General features: G+C 40.4%; 1 non-coding gene across 1 annotated transcript; it reads right to left on the reverse strand.

The window, feature by feature from the left end:
* Window positions 1-2,991: 2,991 nt before the first annotated feature.
* Window positions 2,992-3,073, reverse strand: trnal-uag. Its single transcript has one exon. It is a non-coding gene; the product is annotated as a tRNA-Leu (tRNA).
* Window positions 3,074-23,000: the final 19,927 nt, after the last annotated feature.

Genomic DNA, 23,000 nt, shown 5'->3' on the forward strand with positions numbered 1-23,000 from the left:
GTAACTAAGAAGTCGTACAGTTGAGGAAACATGAATATAAAATAAATAACATTTGTGACATCATAGAAGTCTGATGTCCAACACGCTCCATTCATGTGAAGCATCTATGGACAGAGAGTATTGTTAGGAAACAAATACTGTGAGTTCTATCCAAAACATTTACTAGAATTTGCACTGACTGCTCAGGTTAATCTTTTTTATCTATATTTTTCCTATAATTTTTAAATCTTGTATAGTGGATTTTATACAGGTAAATATTTTGATTGTTTGTTATTCTTATATATTGTGAAATTTTGTAAGATATTGTGAGAACGAGCCAGTCTTTTGAATGGCTCTTTGAAAGGAACGGCTCCTCAAGATCCGGCTCCCTTCAAAGAGCCAAAAATCCCATCTCTAATGGATGCTGGATGGATGGTCATTTGATACTAATATGTGCATCATTCAAGCATGCATCCATATTCTACAGATAACGCTCACCTTTATGTTCATATATTTTCATTTAGAGCCTACATTGTTTTGGGTGGATCATTTATTATCACAATTTTTAATTTCAGAAACTACAAATCTGTTTATTTTACTAACTCAGTAGCTTGAGTAAAAAGTGGTTGCAGTGTAGGTAGGGGGGCTCATGCACATAAACTCAGAGAGCCAGGTTTGATTGACTAACTGAACTGTCTCCACTAACTCCGATCAAAGCGAATAAAGCTGCACGAGAACATCTGTCATTTCTGCATCGTTTGCTGCTGTCGCTGTCGGCTTTGAACTGATGTTTTCAGCAAGCATATCTGATCTCCTGCTGCTGATCTGTCTCCTGTCAATCAGCATGTCTTGTGAGTACAGTTGTTCTTTGTATTTTCTGACATAAGGCAGCTGGGTAAATACAAAAATGCTTTCTTAAACATATCCGGACTTGGCTGTTTTTTTTTTTTGTGGCCTTTTGGGCATGAATATTACGAATATTATGAGTCTTCTCTGTCTGATGCACTTCCTTCTATTAGTCTGCCTATCCATCTGTTCTGATTGGCTACATTCCCAGGGTCATCTTCCCTTTTTTACAGCTATGGTGCGTTATCTCAGTGCCAAACTCTCTTATCATCCAAAGAGGCCCAGTAAGTCCTCAGATCACCTTTTTCCTTTTTAACGTTCTCTATATTTGTAGTGTTTTCTGTACATAGATAATGAGTTGCTTTAAAGCTTTAATTCTTTTCTAGCTTCTTTTCATTTTAGTCATTTTCTGACCTTCAATTATCTATTTTTCTTCCAAGACTAAAAAGAAGCTTTCCACTGAAGCATCATTATGTTGTATTTTTTCCTCATATTTCTGAGGAAATCAATATTCTGCGTTTATCCTCCAGCTAAAATGTAATAAGATAAGTGACTGAATGAGAAGGTGGAGAAATTTTATCATTATGGATGAATAAAGTCACATGTTAATGGTATAAAAATAAAAATAGCCAAAAACCATTGCTCTGTTTCATAAAGTATAAGATTCACTGGACAATTAAGCTCCATATATATTGTAAAATTCTTTGATTGATACATATCTAACTTGTGGCAATGAAATATAGGGAACTACATGTAAAATATACATTAATCCAGTTCTCATTTTACAAAAAATCATTAGTCGAAGCAGATATAGATCCATCCAGTTCATTATTTAAGTTACAATTAATAAAATTTGATAATCTGGTTGATTACAGAACTTCAAAGCTAAAGTAATATACAAGAAAGATTTGAAAGAAGACTCATGTATTATAATTTACAAGGATATGAGACCAATAATAAATAAATAAATAAAAAAATAAAACACAGAAAATACACAACAAAGCTGTTGGAGTGTGTCTTTCAGTATGCCGAGGTTTATGGAACAATCTGGATTAAAAAACTTAAAAAGAAAAATCCACTATTGTGTTTAAAAAATAATTAAAGACAATTCAACCATCAGCATCCAGGGACCATTGGGATTGGATCCTTTATTGAAGAAAAGGTGTGACAACTCCAGAGTTGTTCAGCTTCATTGTAAAAAAAATTCTATTCAGCTGTAAGAAAACCTTTTGACTGCAAGCTGTTCCTCTCAATGAGCCTCACGATCCTCCACAAAGCGCTTCACTATCTTGCCCTGTTCACATCATCTTTTCAAGAATGTCTGATTCTCAGCAGCTTCTCTCCATTTTGCTGCAATCAATGCAAATTCCACAATTCGCTGCCTCTTTTGGCCTCTGAAAATTACTTTGTACACCTCACTAACTATCAGCATAGGGGAGGGGTGGAGGTCAGGGAAAAACAAGCTGGGAAGCTCAGAAAATGAGAAAAAAGAAAGACGAAGCGATTCAGAAAAATAAAGATGAAAGTAAAGACAGAAGGCGAGGCAGAGATGCTAGAGTGCACTTATTCCACGCGATCTTCAGCCTAACCCGACCCTACGTCCAGGACTTTTTAACCTGAGAGCAGGATGTGTCAGAATCCTTATTAGAGTTGCTTTTGTGATTATCTGAAGGTACAACCACGGAGTCAGAGTTTAATAAGAGACTGGTCAAAGGCTGATGAACCTGTTTGATTTCTACAGCCAAAAATCAGGGAAAGGTAGTCAGGCTGGGAGAAAAGACACAAAACAGCTCTGTGATTTTTTTACTGCAGTAAATTAAACTTAAGGTGAGTTGTGAAAACTTCGAAGATTTGCTTTTACATGAGTTCGTGCCCTATCAGAAAGGGGCCCCTGGTCTTAGTGCAGAGGACTCTTTTGATCCACTGACCTCCGTGTGATGGGCTACCACGCTTCCACTGCAGCACTCTGCTCCCTGCTGGCTGGGACAAAGCTGGTGAACAACAAGATGACTCTTAAAAGATCCTTGTAGGAACGATGCAAACCCTTGATAATAACCACAAACTGCTTTTAAATCTCTGCAAAGTGTTATTTTACCCAGAGGCCAGTCATTTGCACCTTCAGCAGGAACAACCCTTCTGTTGCAGTTGAGAAGAGAAATTGTTCAATGGCAGCAGTGGGATTTGTACCCACACCTCCATAGAGACTGGAGCCTAAATCCAGCACCTTCAACCACTCGGCCACACTACCATGAAACTCATCTGACCAGTACTTTGTGACACCCTGGTTAAGTAGTTTCATACTTCAACTTCCACAGAAGTATTTTTAAACCCAAGTATTTATACTCCTACCTGAGCAACGAGTGAGAAGACTTTAGACACTTCTGTTCTTGAAATAATCACAATTTATTTGGAGTGTTCATGAGAGCAAAGCTAATCTGGAGGTGCCCAAGATTAAGAATTAAGAGTGAAACGTTTAGCTCCTCTTTTCTTTCTTTGATCCCGTCATGATCCTGCCTTTTTGACTTCACGCTTTTCTATCTCACCATGGGCTTCGTAATAAGGATCGTACCTGGAAGATGATCTGAGTCCAGCGCCAGTCGTAAACACTGTCAACCAGACATACTGACTGGATACTTTTATTTTTAACTTTTTACCAGAGTAATGATTTATTTTTAGTTTAATTTCATCAAGGGGACAAACACGAGGTGACTGAACCAATCCTGGTGTTAAACAATCAAAATGAAACAAAATTTATCATAAACTCTTCAGACTGTCTTAGAGCAGGTAAAAAACGGATTAATTATCAATTATAACATCATTTAATGTTGCGCATCATTTGGTTTTTGTTTTTTTGGTGTTGCTCTGAAAACTCTCATGATAATACACAGCCTTTGTTCCCTGTCATCTTTAATTTATGAGAGCCGCAATTATTTATCAATTTCCAACTGTGTGTTCGTGTGCATCCAGCCACACAGCAGCGTCTCTTTGATTTTCAGGAAGTTGTCTATTTATGGAGCAGATCTTCAGGGACTGGCGACAATAGACCTGCTTATCTGTTGAAGCCACACAACTCCAAGTATGAGAGTTTTTCATTAACTTGCTTTTGTGCCTTTTTTCTGCTGTAGTTCATTTAATAACTTAAAAAAATATTTATTGTCTTCTGTACACCATTTTTATTTTTTAGATAGATTTATCAGAGAGAACCAGCATGAGCTGAATTCCCTACAGATACCTGATCCTGTGACGAGCTGCTCTTTCACTGTTTCTCTTTGACTAATTGAATGGCAAAAGTCACAGCAGAAAGTCAGAATAATCCACAACAACCTCCCCTAGTGGAGCTGCAGGCCCACCTATGCTTTATTTGATTTTTCCTTTCACACGGTGACTTTTATGCTTTCATTTACATCCCATCTATTTACAGAACTCTTCTGTGAAGAGACAACAACATTGTTTAAGTCACAAGAGGCTCTGCGCCGTGGTGACACTTTTAAAACGTTGCACAATTAGAGCAGAACAAAGCCAGAGAACTCCCCTGCTCTGCTTTTATATCTCAGGCTGGAAATAAAACTTTAAGAACAACTTTTAGTAGAGTGTACTGGCTGGGTAGACAGCTGATGTCACTGTTTAAGAGACAGGTTGACAGCAATTTCTTTTGTTTAATAATATGGTTTAAAAATGGTCTAAAATCAATTATTGGAAAAGGGTTTGTCGTAATGCCTCCAACAGCTTTACTCTATGCTGAGTTTATACTGACGTGGCGTCGGCGTACCGTAGGGCCAGCGTGGTAAAATGTGCTGTCACACTCAAGGGTTACGACGTCGTGTTGCAGTTTCTCTTCCGAATCTGAAGGTGGCAGTAGGGCTGGTATCAGCTGGTAAACTCCACAGGGTGGAGTTCTTTCCATGTTTCACTTCAGTTCCAGCAGCTTAGTGACCAGTTTAGCAAACATGTGACCATGGTGTTGTGGATTAGATTCAAAATGGATGCAGAGTAAGGCCACACGTCTCATTCAGTGCTATGTTGCATGTGGTCCAACAGGCGCACGCGGTACTCGTCCATTATTTATGTTTATGTTTCACTAAATGCCATTTTTATTCATTTTGGACAAATCAGTACTGTTGATGTTTCTTTCATTCATCGTATTTCTGTGATGCTAATGTGTTTGAACCTTCTTCAATGAAGGATACTAGCATGAAGCTTAAATCTAATCAAATCAAATTTTATTATCAAATTTGAATGCTTTTCATGTACAAAGCAACACAAAGTGCTTTACACAATAAACACATTTTGCATATTCAAAACAAAATTTAAAAGCCTTAACACACCAGAGTATATAACAGGAAGTTAAAACACACCTCTTACTACCCACCCACCCAAACCCCATTCTGTACCAACATGAACTCCATCCCTCGTTACTGTCTGTCTAAGTCAAGTGAATTTTAAAATTTTATAAACAAGATAAAATACAATCACTAAAATGACTACCGTTCACTCACACAGTAATAAAGCATACAAAGAGCACACACGTAAACATACAGATACAATGCCTGGCCAAACAAAAAGTCTTCACCTGGACTTAACTGAGCTAACAGGTCGAAGCCTCCTATTGGATAATTCCTGCAGGATGATCATCTTTCAGCTATAACAAGTTATTTAACTCCAACTGATGCAACGAGCAGCTTCCTGTTTCTTAAACAACCATGTGGAAAGACACATCCGTGGTCATGGAAGATGTTAGTCTGTTCCAGAAGGGTCAAATCATCGGCCTCGAGCAGAGAAAACATCTAAGGAGAAGCAGAAACTACTAGAACTGGGTTCAGAACTGTCCAACCATCATTATCATCATGAAATGCAGTGTGGGGTTCCCCAAGGATCAATTTTAGGCCCAATACTTTTTAACCTGTACATGTTGCCACTTGGGGACGTGATCAGGAGACATGGCGTTGCTTTTCACAGCTATGCTGATGATACGCAGCTTTACATCGCTGTGTCTCCTGATGACCTAGAACCAGTTAACACCCTTTTAAACTGTACTTTAGATATAAAGTCATGGATGGCAGAGAACTTCTTACAGCTCAACCAGGACAAGACTGAGGTTTTAATTATCGGTCCTGAAGACAAGAGAGGGAGCATCTCATGCAAACTACAAGACTTTAAACTTTCTCAGTGTGTGAGAAATCTGGGTGTTCTTTTCGACTCTGAGCTGAACTTTACTACACACATTAGAAATGTCACAAAGACAGGCTTTTATCATCTTAAAAACATCGCCAGAGTCCGCCCGTTTCTCTCTCTTGCCAGCACGGAGGTGCTGATGCATGCTTTTATTTTTAGTAAATTAGATTACTGTAATGCCCTGCTCTCTGGTCTTCCCAAAAAGAGTACTTCTAGCTTACAGTTACTCCAGAACTCAGCGGCACGAGTTCTGACGAGGACCAGGGGGCGGGAACACATTACACCAGTTTTAAAATCGCTGCATTGGCTCCCCGTGCGTTTCAGGATTGATTTTAAGGTTCTCTTACTTGTTTATAAATGTCTTAATGGTCTTGGGCCTTCTTATTTATCTGACCTGCTTTTAGACTACAAACCCTCGCGGACCCTGAGGTCCTCTGGTACCGGCCTTTTGGTCATTCCTAAGGCGAGGACCAAAACACATGGCGAGGCCACGTTCCAATATTGTGGTCCTCGCCTGTGGAACGGCCTGCCAGAGGGCCTCGGGTCTGCAGAGACTGTAGATGCTTTTAAAAAGAGGCTCAAGACACATCTTTTTAGCTTAGCTTTTAATTGAACTTCTTAATCATTTAGTTATTTGACTAACAATATTATTAGTTTATTTATTCAGTTATTTTAATTAATCTATTTATCTATTTTGTCTATTTTTATCACTCATTTGTATCTTGGTCTTAAATTGACTTTTTAATATATATTAATTTTCTTTTATTGTTCTTATTACGTGGATTTATTAAGCTATTTTAAGTATCTTATACTGTGTTTTATTTTCAGCTTTTATCTTTTTTTTTATCTTTTATCCTCTAGCTCCGGTGTTCCCTCATGGGGATCCTCCACATCGTGGGCTGTCTCTCCGGCCTGCAGGGTTGTCGCTGCGGGGGTCGACCTGGACGGGATGGCTGACGGGCCCTGCATTGCAGTCCTGTGGCTGTGGTGGGGGCCCTCGCCTGACCCGATCTTGGCGGCTCCTGTGGCGATGGCCTCTGTGGTTGCTGGTGGGGCGCTCATGGTGTGGATGGGTCCCCAAGGTATTGCTTCCTCACAGTGGTGTCAAGCCAATCGTCTTTTATCTTGTCTTTTAGATCTCTCTCTCAAACTTTGTTCTTAAACCGTTTCAGTTAAAGAGACAGGAACTAGAAAGAATAGTTTTAATTCTATGAAAAGAAGAGTGGCATCATCTGTTTGTGCTGTGTGTTGCGCGCTTGGGTGTGTGTGTGTGTGTGTGTGTGTGTGTGAATGTGTGTGATTTCAAATGTAAAGTAGATAGCATTTGCATTATTCCACTCTTAGATTTTTAATATATGTTTTTACACTGTAAAGCACTTTGTATTGCATGACAATGTATGAAAAGGGCTATACAAATAAAGTTTGAATTGAATTGAATTGAATTAAGACTGGAAGGATGGTGGGAAACCATCGTCTTTCAGGAAGAAACATGGTCAGAAAAACATCCTGAATGATGGTGATTCAACGTTTGGTGGAACCAGATGGAAGAAAAACAGCAGTAGAACTCAGGACCATGTTTAATAGTGAAAGTTAGAACATTTCCACATGAACAATGTGAAGTAACTCAAGGGACTGAACAGCTGTGGAGCCAGAAGAAAACCACTAACCAGGAAAAAATTCATTCAAATTCAGTAAAACACTTTTAAATTACCCTTTTAATAAATCTCTAAAAAATATTTGCCCTCACACATGAAAATACAACTTATAATACCAAGAAAGTGATGCTAAAGAAGAAAACTAGCACCACAGTGCAGCTTGCTACACAGGCACATTTGTGTAGTTCAGGCAATTAAAAGTGCATTTGAAAAGGCATGCTTGTTAACTCCATGAGGACTTTGAGAATGGAAAAAGGAGGGGTATGATTGCTCCAGACTGCAATTACAACAGAATATTTCCTGGCACTGTATTGAGCACAATTCCCCTGGTGTGTGGTGGTCTCATCTGTATCTATGTGGGGTAATTTAAGAAATGAGGTAATATTGTAAGATTCTATTCTATTCTACAGTCATTTAGCAGACGCTAAAAGATGGGACACAATGGTCCTCACTCTGCATGTTATGTGTTCAAGCATATTGCAGCATTAGTGGTCAGGAAGCATTTCAGAGCCACAAGAGAAGATGCTCTCACTAATCAACAGAGATGGAACGTCATGTTGTGTGCTGGGAGGTGAGTAAAGATGTATATTTTGGCTTAATCATTCAACAACCAGTGTATGGGGACCAAGTAAATTAATATATGAATCATTAGTTTCATAGATATTTTTTAATTGATATGTTTATGTAGATTTAATGTTAAAATTTAGCCTACAAAAGCATAGTTATACATCTCAACAGGAGGTCAGACACTACAAGATTGTTTTCCAGACTTCTTCAGTCTTTCAGTCGTCTGACAGATCTTTGGTGAGCAGTCTCAGCTGTAATGCAGACAAGTCTCTTGTCATTAATATTGCAGTATATACCAGTATGCCCTGGTTATTCATCCTGTTTTACTTACATGATTGTTGAAAAACAGGCACTCAAGTCTATCATTGCTATTGCACACTGGAAAAAATCAGTCATGAGTGTTCTCACCAACACCGAACCAGTTCTGTTGTGTTCTCAGGAGGTCCTAGTTTCTTCTGCATGCAGACTAGGACCGGCTGAGAACATTTAGTCATTTCTGGCATGTTTCTTTTTTTCTGTGTGTGTTTTGCTCTGTTGTGTCCCTGACCCCAGTCTCTTACTCCCGCTTTGGCCATTTTTACATAAAAATTATGACTTAAAAGCTTAAAAACAGATGTCCTCTAGCTGCTGCTTTTTATTGGTAATTAATAACCAGAAGAAGCTCAGCCCACACATCAATGTGTGCGCCACATCTGCTCAGTGGCATCAGTTGTGGATCAACTGATCCCCCAAGCAACCCTCTTTACTTTTACCTGTGACACTAAGCCACAGAGGCAGCCAGTGCTGTTTAAAATGTCCATGTGAAAAAGTCTTACTACCTTTATGTCCTTATTGCAGGCTTGCTCAGTCCACCCTGTCCAATTATATTATAAAAAAAAAAAAAAAAATCTTAAACATGCTTTTGTCCTGCTCAAGGTGTCTGGACTGTCGCGCAGAGAGACGGTAAGAAGCTCGGTCTTCCAGAAGGAGCCAGATGAGGTGGCTTGGGCTCTGGTCAGGATGCTTCCTGGATGCCTTCCTGGTGAGGTGTTACAGGCACGTCCCAACAAGAGGAGGCCCCGTGGATGACCCAGGACACACAGGATGAGCTAGAGCAAGTGGCCTGGGAGGCTGGGCTTCCCTGCTTAGACTGGTCCCCCTGGGACCTGATCCCAGATAAGCAGCAAGAAAATGGATGGATGGATGGATGGATGGAGGTGCTGCAATGGCAAGAATAACAAGAACTGGAATCAAAATAACTCTCAAAAATAATAACAAAATTTAGAATAAAGAAGTGCTGCAGAGACACAATAAAAAACCAAGAAAGAAACCAGAAACAGGTGTAACAATTATAAACACAAAAGGAGTAACAAGGTCAAGAGTTTAACTAAAATGAAAGGTCACACAATCAAAGTACACAGAACAAGCTGAAGCCTAAAAATCAACACTGAAGAGAAATAAATTGAGACTAAACATCAGTTACTAGAAGAACATGATGCCAAAAACTTCAGCTTAAGAGATGAAATACAGTACGCACCTCAAAAACCCACAAGCCATAAGATGTACAATGATCTGTTACCTCCAGCAGTTTTCTGCAACATGAATATCTGGTTTAATCTTGTGTGAGCTCAGCTTCAGAAAACCACTTTTTCGTGGTTCTTTAAGCTGTAGGACACCTGGAAACCTGGGCTGCACTGTGGTGTGGTGTTAAGAGTCCAGCCCACATTCCCAGAGACTACACCCAGGAATCTTGTTTCCATCCAGGTTTCAGAGTGTTCTACAATTAGTGACGAGGCTCCATGAATCCAAATTTGTCTCAAAGATATTTAGATTGAGCTCTTGATTTCCTTCAGGGAGCGCAGTACTTCTCCATCTTTCCTATATTAAGGAGTGTGCATGCCGGAGTTAGAGAAATGACTATCCTGAGCATCAAGGATCAGAAAGTGAGACAAGACATTTGGATATAGTGCCTTTAAGAGATCACATTGTAATGAGATTTGATCTTATTCATATCACGGATTTAAAACCTCTGATGCATGATCAGAATGATGGCCTTGAGAGGGAGATGGGACAGGATTTGTCCAAATTTGATTGATGAATGATTCATTAAAGATTAATTAACCACCCCCACCCTACTTCTTCTTGTGATGTGCACTGTGCTATCACTGCTCATGTAAAAGCCCAAAGATTATCACACAGTAAGGGAACGAAAAGTAATTTTCACACATTTGTTTACAAAGAACACAAAGAATACAAAGAACATGACTCCATGTGTTACCATATTAAACTGTGCAGCTCCATTATAAAGAAAGAAGAGGGATTTTAACCGAGAATATTTCACTCTTTTCACAAGTAGGAAGCAAATTTACAAACTCCTTCTGTCAGCAACAAACCCTGTAAATCACAGATTTTCACAGAACATACTGACAAGGAACATTATTACTAATTAGGAACAGAAGATGACTTTGAACGTCCAGCTGGAAGCAGTTCTGCACTACAGGGCAACGCCTGTCGGACCTAAAGTAAGCAGCACATAATATTTTGACCTCATGTTGTGATTAGCATAGCGCTGCTGCTCTTGATGGGATTACAGTGCTGCATTGGTATCCTGTGGGTTCAGCAGGACACAAAAGTGAGTACAGCCCTCACATTTCTGTAAATATTTAATTATATCTTTTCATGGGACGACACTGCAGAAATGAAACTTTGACACAATGTAAGGGGTCTGTGTACATCAGCCATCAATGTCTAAAGTGCTGGCAACAAAAGTGAGCACACCCCTAAGAGAAAATGTCCAAATTGGACCCAAAGTGTCAATATTTTGTGTGGCCACATTATTTTCCAGCTCCGTTTAAACCCTCTTGGCATGGAGTTCACCTGAGCTTCACAGGCTGCCACTGGGATCCTCTTCCACTCCTCCAAGATGGCATCACAGATGTCAGCTCCTCCACCTTCCGTTTGAGGAGGCCCCTCAGAGCCTCAGTAGGGTTCAGGTCTGGAGACATGCTTGGCCAGTTCATCGCCTTTACCCACAGCTTCTTTAGCAAAACAGTGGTTGTCTTTGAGGTGTGTTTGGGGTCCTTATCATGTTGGAATACTGCTCTCTGGGCCAGTTTCCGAAGGCAGGGATCATGTTCTGCTTCAGTATGTCACAGTACATTCATGGTTTCTTAATGAACTGTAGCTCCCCAGTGCTGGCAGCACTCATGCAGCCCCACACCATGACACTCCCACCACCATGCTTGTCTTTAGCAAACTGTTTCAGACTTTTTTGTGACTCGTCTTTAGAAGAGGCCTCCTTCTGGGACGACGGCCATGCAGACCAATTTGATGCAGTGTGGTGCACGAGTTAAAATTTTGACTGGAATGCCAGAGGCACTCATGTGAACAACAACTTGAACACGATGGTGAGGTAAACATGATGGTGGATGGTGCAACTTTGAAGGATTCACTCAGTAAAGGCCTTCAGTTGTTGACACATTGACCATAATGAACTTAAACTGCCAGATAACCATGAAGTGTGTACACTGTGTGTATATATGTATTTCTCTGTATGACTGTAGGCCTGATGTTGGATGTGTCAAGTGAACTTTGTTTAGATGTCATGTTTCAGTTAATTCCAGTTTGCAGAAAGAGGTTTACTTATAACATAGATAAGCAGGACAAAGATCCATGAAACGTGGTGCTTGCTGCTCAGTCTTTGTTGGTTTGGTGCGATGATGCATGCATCCCTTCGTCAGTAACAGGCTGTAACAACACGATTGCTTTTAGAACGGCATCACCTGTTTTCAGCAAACAGGGAGAGAAATGTCCCAATGAAAATATTTCTTCTTCATTCTTAGGTTTTATTATTTATATAAAGAAGTCAAATATGTACATTTGGATTGTATATTTTCCAGAGCATAGTTCCAGTCTACTTTTTTTATTTTTTTTTTACAGGTAATACATATATTTACTGATATTATGGGAAAGTGCACAAACTATTATTAACGTAACAAATAATTTCTGTAATAAAAATCTGTTTGAGAGACTTAATTTTGCACTCAGAGTCCCAGTTGTGGTTGGATTGAAGTAAGCGTGTAGCTTTCATTTAGTCAGTAAGTGTAATTACACATTCTTGATGTTCTTTATGTCCAGTTCTGCCACTCTCTCCTGTAGCTACAGTAGCCCAGAAGAGACAAATTTTAGAGTGTGTGACCTTCTTTTAGTGCAGACTTTATTTTTGACCAGGCTGTACATAAATTTGAAGCGAAAGCTAATTCCGAACAGACCCAACAGTACCTCCACACAGGCCTAACAACCAGACTACACCAGATTTATGCTCCTCCTCAGGGGATTAGCAGTGAAGCGGATCTCAGTAGAACTTTCCCGGCTCCTAACCAATCCGGTTTCTCTGTGTTTGGGATTCCTGCCTGGCCACGGCAGCACCTCGCTTACTGATCAAGATTATTGGAAACATTCTTGTAAATAAATATGTTTTAACAGTTTCCTTTTAGGTCTGAACTGCAAGTCTTGACAAAAAGTTGTAGCTCTGCTGAAGTGCTGTTCTCCCAAGTCTATGAGCCAGTGCTGTTCCAACCAGCTATACTGACTGACTGCCAGACTGACTGACTGCCAGACTGACTGACTGACTGACTGACTGACTGCCAGACTGACTGACTGACTGACTGCCAGACTGACTGACTGAATGACTGCCAGACTGACTGACTGCCAGACTGACTGACTGACTGACTGCCAGACTGACTGACTGCCAGACTGACTGACTGACTGACTGACTGACTGCCAGACTGACTGACTGACTGACTGACTGCCAGACTGACTGACTGACTGACTGACTGCCAGACTGACTGACTGACTGACTGCCTGATTGATTGATTTCTGGAATCAAATATAAAAAGGCATTCCAAAGGATAACATGGTAAAGTATAAAACTTGTTCCCAGCGTGGCCCTGAAAGGAAAGTGGTTGGCCATGTACCGCCTACTTGTTTAAAAAACCTCACAACCCTCTCAGATAGAAATGGTCAAAACTTTATTCATAACCTTTTTTAAAAAATGTTTTGCTGAGCACTTCAGCTTACGCTTACTGATCTTTAAAAAGCATTCTACTCTAACAGCTGAGTTTACTGCCTTTCTTTTATTTATTTCTGCATAAGCTTGACAAGAATCAGCTAAAAGCTTGAATAAAACATCCACTTCATAACGTCTCTAGACTGACAACCTCCGACATCATACTCAGAAATCCATTTGTTGATGAAACTTTGAGTGCTGCACAGTAAAGGGTGAGGCTTAGTCTACTCCTTAATATTTCAAATGGAAAGAACAGTTTCTGTAAACAAATGAGGAGGCAAGGTGGATCATAAATGGTGATTAACCAATCATTGGGAGCTGATTTATGAGGGTTGCGTGAGGTAAAGACCAGCTCATGAAGACAGTGTTGTGTTTGTGTGCATGGAACAGAGGCAGGCAACAAAGGAGATAAAAGGACGTGGTCCTTCTCACCGTCCAGTGCTCCTCTGACACCTTTAATGGAACATAAATCAACATCTGTATCCACAGTGAGATCACCTTCAGCTGAAACAGGAGAAACATCCTTTTGTGAATGTAAATGTTGATTTGTGGTCATATAAAGATGTCAGCAGGGAATTATACAGAACACAACCTCTCATGACTTAATCTGCTCTTACAGTTTTACCCTAATACATCAAACGCTGTGTGCAGTGATGTTGCTCCAAGACGTGAAGCTGATTTTTAGGCTCTTTGAAGGAACTTTTGTTTCTTCCATTTCAGCCCACACAACAGAGAACAGGCGACAACAACCAGCTATTGCTGTAGGGTGATACTTCACGGAGGAATAGGGATTAAACTAAGAAATAAGGCAACAAACAGGACCTACATTCACCATCCACGTTATTAGGTCTACCTGTATAATTGATTAGCTATTTGTGTTAGCAAGCAATCACATGACAGCAACTAGAGATGCACCGATACTGACACCAGAATCGGTTATTGGTCCGATACCATGTGTGTGTACTGGCAGTTGGTATAAATAATGCTCTGATTTTACAAAACCAAAACCAATGTGAAAAACTAGTGCTGTCAAACTTAACACGTTAATGTGAAGAGATTAATCTGTGGAACTTACACGCATTTTTTTTTAGTCAATTAACACATAAACTGCAAAAAGCCACTAAACCAGGTGAGAAGCCCAAGGCCGGCGCCCATGTTATCAAACACAACATTATAGCACTACGAGCTGACCACAGATCAGCCCTGCTCTCCGAGCTCAAGACGTCCTTCCTAGAACTTAATAACAAACTGGACCAAACACCTGTTGCTAGCCACCACAACAGACGTCGTCACTAGAAGAAAAACCTGACACTGTTCACCAGCGCCTGGAGGAGGCAGAAACTTTATGCACTCAAATTTTAACTGATAACAGAAAGCTAAAGGCTAAGCTAACAGACCTGGAGGAGAGAAGCCGATGCTGCAACATTCGGCTGATTGGACTCCCAGAAGGAATTGAAGGTCCACAACCTACACAGGACTTTTTGAAACTTCTGCAAGAGGCTGTGAGGAAATCTTCTCTTCCACACCCGAACAGGACCGGGCTCACCACAGCGCGACCTTCAAACCAAAGCCATGACTTATCATCCTCTGCTTCCACCACTTCCAGAGAAGGGAACAGCTGGCCCCCTGTACCTCCCCAGACTTCGCATCACCTGTGTCACAGTGACTGAGGCAGAGCAGTTACTCCCAGCATGTGGTAAACCCTCCGGACTGTTTACTGGATCAGTTCTGGAGTTAAAAACATTAAATTTGGACCTGAAGATCATCAGTGTTTGCTATGAGCAATTATGGCTATCTTAAATAAGTTGTCTCCTTTTTAAAAACTTTTTCTTTTATTTAAAATTTTCTCCTCTAGCTAACATTTTTATTTAATTATATTTATCAGGCTGCACAGTGGTGTGGTGGTTAGCACCGCAGCCTCACAGCAAGAAGGGTTGCTGGTTTGAATCTCGGCTGGGGGAGGTTCGGGGAGTTTGCATGTTCTCCCTGTGTATGCGTGGGTTCTCTCCAGGTACTCTGGCCTCCTCCCACCGTCCAAAGACATGCATGTTAGGTTAATTGATGACTCTAAAAATTCTCCCTGTGTGTGTGAATGGTTGTTTGTCCCCTATGTGTTGGCCCTGCGATGGACTGGTGACCTGTTCAGGGTGTACCCTGCCTCTCACCTATTAAAGCTGGGATAGGCTCCAGCTCATGGAATAAGTGGTACAGAGGATGAATATATTTATTACTCATGCCATATTTAAAATCTGAATTTAGAATTATCTTGGCTAAAGAACCTTATTTTGGGCATGTTGGTGCTTTGTCACAGCTGTGAACAGAATCCACCAAAACCCACTTTATCCTCCTTATTTTTGAAGATTCTGACCCCTCCTTTACACCGGGTGTGTATGTGCCACGTTACGGCTGCACCATAGTTTTTATCCGAGTGCAGTCCACATAGCAGGATCCAGAGAATGGTCTGAAGATGAGAAAATATCCAGCGAGCAGCAGTTGTCTGGACCAGGATGTCTGGTTGATGTCAGAGGTCAGAGGAGAATGGGCAGACTGGTTGGAGATGATAGAAAGACAACAGGAAGTCCAATCAGCACTGGTTCTAACTTAACAGTGCCGGTCTTTCATTTCAGCGACATAGTCGGTCACTAGGGTGCCACCTGCTGGGGGGACACCACACATGTAAGCACAAGGTGTTAACACAAGGCTACAGTCACACTGCAGGTTCATGCTTCGCCCAATTGATGTAGTTAACAGGCATCAAAATGAGGAGGCATAAACCGTCAATAGTTAAATGTAGCAATCATCTTATCAACACAGGAGATATTTTACCCTTATCATGAGAAGCTCGGTTGCAATGCATCTTCCCACCAGTTGGTGGTAGTAATTTGTCACTTTACACAAATGCAGTTTCACACATTAGCCGAATACATAGAGGCCTACTCCAATAAGCAAAGAGAAGACTCAGCTAGCTGCTAGTCTGTAGCAAAAATCATAAATAAGTATAAAAAAAAAAATAAAAAAGATAAAAATGGTGGCAAAACCCCCTTTAAAGGCAGAAATACTGCACAACAGAATCTGATTTCTTAAGTATGGTTTTGTAAGACAACAAATAAATAAATAAATAAATAGAAGGATTGTTTTGTAAATGAAGGTAGCAAAGCAGAGTTGAGAGGTATGTACGGTGCTAATTCTAGCTAGCGCTAACCAGCACTGAAGCCTTCAACCAGTGTGCTACATGTAGCAAACAAACATCCAACTCTCATGGGAAAACCGGTGGAAAAAAAAACAAAAAAAACAAAGAAAGAAAATGGACTACAGAAGCAGAAACTATCTGTCATGTATGGCAGCTTTCATTTGAACCATTTATTTTTTATCATTGCATCATTTTTTTTGTCAAATGTCCAACTTTTCCAAGTCCTGACTCGTCATGTTGTGCAGCTTCACATACAGGCGATATATAAATGATATATTAAACCCAAAGTGAGATCAATTAAGCAAAAACTGAATGGGCCCCAGACCAGTACTGGAAATGTTGTGTCCCAGTATAAACCAGGTTAAGAACCCCAGCCCTAGACAAGGTGATTAGTCCTACAGAGGAACTGAATGTGGACCATATTAAATAAATAATATATTTTTCATCATGAGGATTTTAAGTAGTCACCAAACTAAAAAGACTTTTTGTTGTGTGTTTTGATGTCAGTAGATTATGATCCAGTTAAATATCATCATTGTGCTTTACTTTAAATAACTGAACTCTGAGCATTTCAAGATATTTTATTTCCCATTTTAAATGCACCTTTAAAGAAGCTGCATCAGTTAAAGGTAAAAACCTGATGAAGGGATAAATGCTGACTCCTCCCTGTTGCTGCTGGAATTTCTGGTAATCAGCAACAATCTGCAGCTAAATATGTTACTTCACTCGTTGTTGGTGGAACATAAACATATGGTTAATAAGTTATGGGGAAGTCGTCGCTTAATGGTCAAAGGAGGTACACTTCGAGCTGGAGGACCCAGGTTCAGGTCCCTGGACTGGTAACAACGATGGACCAGTCCCTTAACCCCCAACTGGGAGCCACGATATGACAGCTCACTGCTCATAGTGGCCCTCATCTGTAAGACGAATGGAAATCTGTGCGTACGACCACTTTTACGCAAGGTTTAGCATTCATAAATTTGGACGTGAGCGTGGGATGCAATCAAATCTCATGACAGGTCTGAGAAGTTTGAGTCCATGTGGATCAGCGTTGCAGCTCAGCAGACACTGAAAATAATTATTAAACAAACCTCAAACTCATCTGAGTATCAGCAGCCACATATTCAGAACTCAGAATGAACGCTTTTGAAAAAGAAGAAAAAAGAAAATTTAAATGAATTCCCAAAACGAATAAGATAAAATATCTAACTGATATGCCTGGAGTGCACACCAACACACTCCAATTTATTTGGGAAAATAATAAATATGATAAACAGCCTGAGCTCACACATGACAATTCGTCATGTTAAACATTACAATTTAAAATAATGATAAATGCAAACAGAGATCTGTGTTTGCAAACAAACTCATACCTATATTCACTCTGGGAGCATCTCATCACCCCGCTGACAAACCCTGCCATGAGCAGCAGGTTCAACATGCACGTACACGTGCACGGTGGAGGCTGCTTCGGCTGCTGAAGGAAAGGAGGATGTGTCTCGGACCAGTAGAGGATGCTGCTGTACTCTCCAGAGAAAGTCTGAGACATAATCCAGTCCTGCACACTGGTCTCTGGCTAACGGAGGCTTCTGGTGCCCCGGCACAGCCAGAGAAGGATGCCTGGGGAACCGAGCCCAGCCCCACCTCCACTGGGTCTGTACGGAGGAGACCGGAGCCGATCTTTTCTAACAAGTAGTCTAGACCTTAAAGTTGTATAACTACTCTATTTATTCAGTAGGCTAATGTTTCCCATGCTGTGCACTAAAACATGCAGTTCTTTAGAGAATACCAGTTTTCTCTTCTGGAGGCTGTAAAAAGTGGTTCCATTCAACAGAACCTTGAACACAGCAATGCTAAGCTAATGCAGGAAGAGAGACGTTTAGCGGTTTGAAAGTTTTATTTACAGTTTTAATGTTTTCATTGATCTCTTAGCATTGTTTATATTTTGAAATAAAATTAATAAAACCAATAAAACTTTGATCATGGGCATATATCTGCTACTTATTGAGAATTTTATTCATACTTCAGCTGGAGTCCGTTCAACAACGGCCTCCGTGATCCTCTTCCATGAAGCGTTTTTCTTCCCGCCTTTGACTCCGGTGTTGAGGCTGCCAAACAGCTCCTCTTTATTCTTTTCCACCTCACAAGTACAGCTTTCTATCTCGACCTCCAAAAAGTTTGACTTCACTTGGCGTGGCCTCTGGACCATGAATAATTAAGGGCGTAACATGTAAATCACGATGGATTTCAGCATCTATCACGGCCCGATCAGCCGCACGCTGGATCAGTCAGATACATAAATCACACGTGGTGTCAGGGTTGCGTGGCGTGGAAGGCGTGGAGGGTGTGGAGAAGGCAGATGAAACAGGAGGGAAAACAAGATTTTAATAAACAAAACTAAACAAGAGTACATGAACAAAACTTGGCATGAAGTCTACTGGCAGGGAATAAATGAAACTTAGGGGTATATACACACCGGAGTGTTAGCCAAATCCAAACAGGTGCACCAATGACAGGAAGCAGAAAGCAAAACAGAACTAAACATGACAAAACCATAAAAAACCAAATCCAAAAACATGTGGATCCAAGCGTAAGATCATTCCTGCAATCAGATGTGCTCTCATCGTTTGGCCCACTGTGACTAGGGTTGGTTAGATGCAGAGGACACTTTTCCCAGTTGGGATTAATGAAGTCTGCATTATTATTTGTTCTTTAATAATATTAGGTGCATGGTTTCTATGGAGACCTAAAAACCAAGATATGAATATTTGAGTCCATCAGTTGAACTTGCTCAAGTAAAGCGAGGAAAATGTTTAATTTATGTTTTATGTAAATTCAGTATCAGACCATGAGAATAAAAACTGGCCGGGTACTGCAGAGATCCTTCTGTTGTCCTGTCTCTTAATCAAACTCATTTCTTAATTTGACGCATTCATGACGGGATCTCAATAATTACAGCTTGTAAATAACAGCTCAGGGAGAGAAGACAGCATCAGCAAATACCCTGATTTAGTACATTTAAGCTGGTCAAAAGCACTAGTTAAAAAAAAGGGGGGGGCTAAAAACTTTTGCAGTGCTCCCCTTTATGTCGTCAGACTCCACGCAAGTTCCTACTTAAGGGATGGGGCCTTCATTAGTCTGATTGCATACGGTTTGTCACAAATCCACCATGCTTTCTAAGATTGAATATTTATGAATGTGAATAAATTCCCCTGAGAAAATCCTCCCCTTTTTAATGGTTATTGTTGTAAAATTATCTTTTCTATTTCAAGATTTCGGTTGACAACTATGGAGTATAAGAAGCCTCCAGAGGCAACGCTAGCTGTGTACGGCTGAACTGAGAGTCTCTGGTGAGGGTGTGGACTCGTGCCTGTGGGTGTCTGTGGTGTGAAATATTTCATGAATATGAAAACTGCTCCATAAATAGGTTTTAGTATAAGTTGTGTGAAACTTTAATTCCCCCTCCCCCACATGAATCTCATTTCCAGCTCTCCCTGAAGGATTCCTGACTCTGTCACACTATTTTTGTTTCTGTCTTGTCAGGAGCTCAACCTTTTCTGCTTTCCTTTCACATTTTCGACATCCCCTTTTCAGCTCTACCAAAGTCCAGATATTTCGGTTTTAATCATTAATATGCTGCACAGACACAAATATCAAATGGGAAACGTGTCATAAGCAGGGATGCATCCAGCTGTCCCAGTGGACTAAGTTTCATGGTTATTTGTGTAGTTTGAGGCGACTCTGAGTGACTGTGGTGTCTGTTTGCTTGTGAGAGTCAGTTAGCGTAGGACAGGGTCAGAGGTCCATCTATGTCCTATCCTGTGCAGTGTTTCTGCCAGGCTCACAATAGAGGTGGGATTTATGGATCTTTGAAGGGAGCCGGATCTTGAAGAGATGTTCCTTTCAAAGAGCCATTCAGAAGACTGGCTTACTCTTACAATATCTTACAAAATTTCACAATATAAAAGAATGACAAACAATCAAAATAAGTACCCATATAAAATCTACTATACAAGATTAAAAACTGTATAGGACGTATATAGATAAAAAAAAGGATAAACCTGAGCAGTCAGTGCAAATTCTAGTAAATACTTTGGATAGAACATACAATATTTGTTTCTGAACCAGTTTTTAGTTTAGTTAGTTAGTTTTTATTAAAGAGGTATAAACCTGTTCCCGAGGAAATGGAAATGATTTCTGTTGTGACTTCTGTGGTTATGTATAGAAAACCAGATCAAATTAAATCCCCTACCATTATACTGCCTCCCTGACCAATATAATGGTAGGAAAAACCCTGCTAGGATCAAACCAGCTTGTCTCATATGGAGCCAATAGAAAAGTCAGTAAACGACAGGAAGGGGCAGCGTGAGACCACGAGGCTGAGCGGTAAACAGGCAAATGGAGTGACAGAAGAGAAAGAAAATGAGATTGTCAATTAATTCTCAGAGCTGTGGATGATTACAGCCTTCTCTGGCTTTCACACACAAAAAAAAACGTTTTCTGATTATGAGCATTAAACTAAGCAGCATGTAAATCGTGAGCTCGACGTCCTTCGTTGTTGTTTCATGTGTGACGCAAAGAAATTACTTCATGATACTAGCGGCCCTGTTAAGAAGACTCCGCCCACAACAAACACAACCTCAATCGCCCTCTATTGTAATGGGAACAATGGAAACCGGGGTGGTGTGGTGGGGGCTAAGTGGGTACGAGTGGGAAAGGGCCATAAGTGTCCGAAAACAGGCTTTGACCGACTGGCCCCCTCCAGTTGATGCTGAATCTCAGAGGACGACCACGATGCCAAGAAACACTGGGTCTCCTCTGTGGACCAACTTTGTTCCACGGCTTCTCTGGTTTAGTGTTTCAACGCTTTTCTGTTGGCCAGGTAACCCCGCCCCCAACTGTTGACACAACCAATGCGAAGCGAGTTGGTGGATGTTAAGAGCCAGGAGGCAGCGCTTAGGTGGAGAAAGAACTGGTGCTAAGTCAGGCTCTGGCTCCAAACCAGCCCTGGAACCAGCCCAGTGGAAAAGAGGTGAGTGATTCTAAAAGTCCAAGTGGATGGATTTGAACCAATCACAACATAAAGGTTAATCACATGGTGATAATTTCAGAATACCCGGGTCCAGAGGTTTCACATTTTCTAAACCCTTACAGGAGTCTGAAACCTGCAGAGTTGGCCTTCATTTGTTCAGGTTATGTATGAAACTGCATTTGTGTTATTTTTTATATAAAAAGGGACACAAATAGATCTCTGAGGTTTAGAAATGAATTAACTTGTTTAATTGTTTCAGTTAAAAGTTTTGTTTCTTTTTATGTAAAACCGGATTTTTAAATCAAGCAACACAATAAATGCATCACAGCAAAGACATTTTAAGGGATGTGGCCTCTTTGTAGCCAGAGGAACATCTGAGCAGCATTTTCGGCTAATTCAACAATAACAGGAGAAATAAGGGGAAAAAGGCTGACTGTCACTTTTCTTCTATTAAAGATCCGACCTACGATAGCAGAGACGAAATATGGTTGTTATTACTCTGTTGATTGTCTGTGGTTGGAGTGTTTTTATATCAATTCTTTCCTTTTCTCTCCTTCTCTTTTGAACTGCAGGTGTCTGAAACCCGAGGGGTTTCTCTGCATCGTTCCTGCACCTCCGTCCTTTTTTCTTTTCTTTCTCTTTGCCATTTGTCCTCTCCTGCCTCAGTTTCCCTCCTGTCTTTTAGAGCTCTCTTTCCTTTGAACACAACTGTTATTGCTCAACAATATCGAACCACAAATAAAGCTTTTTCTTCAAAGAATCTCCCCTGAGGCGACACGTTTGCTCTTCAATTTTTCTTTCACACACAAAGATCCAGAATAAGGCTTGTGAGACTTCATGTTTACTGATGTTTATCTGAATTATCTTTTAAATAAACACAAAAACTTCCTGTAATGACGCAGCAGTTACATGGAATGTGTAAATTAAATATTTGTATAGCACTTCAGCTTGTTTGTTCAGTCACATTTTGCACTTCAAAAATAAGTTGCGCTCAAATGTTTTATTATTTATAGCTTTTATTGAACAATGTAATTAGGGTTTGTGTGATTCTGTCTTCCAGATGGCTGAGTAGCGATGGGACGTCTGAGCTGTGTCGAATAATCCAGGAAGTATTTCCCCAAAGCCATATCGGGGCTTGTATTATTTCTGAGGAGTGACATCACTGATTACGACCAGCTGCAGCTGGTGTCCTTTTGTTAAATACAATAAAAACATATGTACATATACATGCAATACGTACACAGATCACATCCTAGACAACATAGACAAGTGAATGAAGTATTGAAGTGAATGTTGTGGGAAAAACACATACAGGCCAACATTTTCATAAAAGTATGAAACTGTTTCATTTTCTGTAAAACACGACAGGAACACACATAAGCCGTTTGTATCATCACGCAAAATCTTCAACATATTTACATCCAGATTATAAAGATTATATTTAGATTGTATTTAAATATTAACTGATTAAATAAGGTGCACATAACAGTCCACCAAGGACAAACCTGTCCA

Source organism: Melanotaenia boesemani, chromosome 7 (genome assembly GCF_017639745.1).
Source record: "Melanotaenia boesemani isolate fMelBoe1 chromosome 7, fMelBoe1.pri, whole genome shotgun sequence".
NCBI lineage: Eukaryota > Metazoa > Chordata > Actinopteri > Atheriniformes > Melanotaeniidae > Melanotaenia > Melanotaenia boesemani.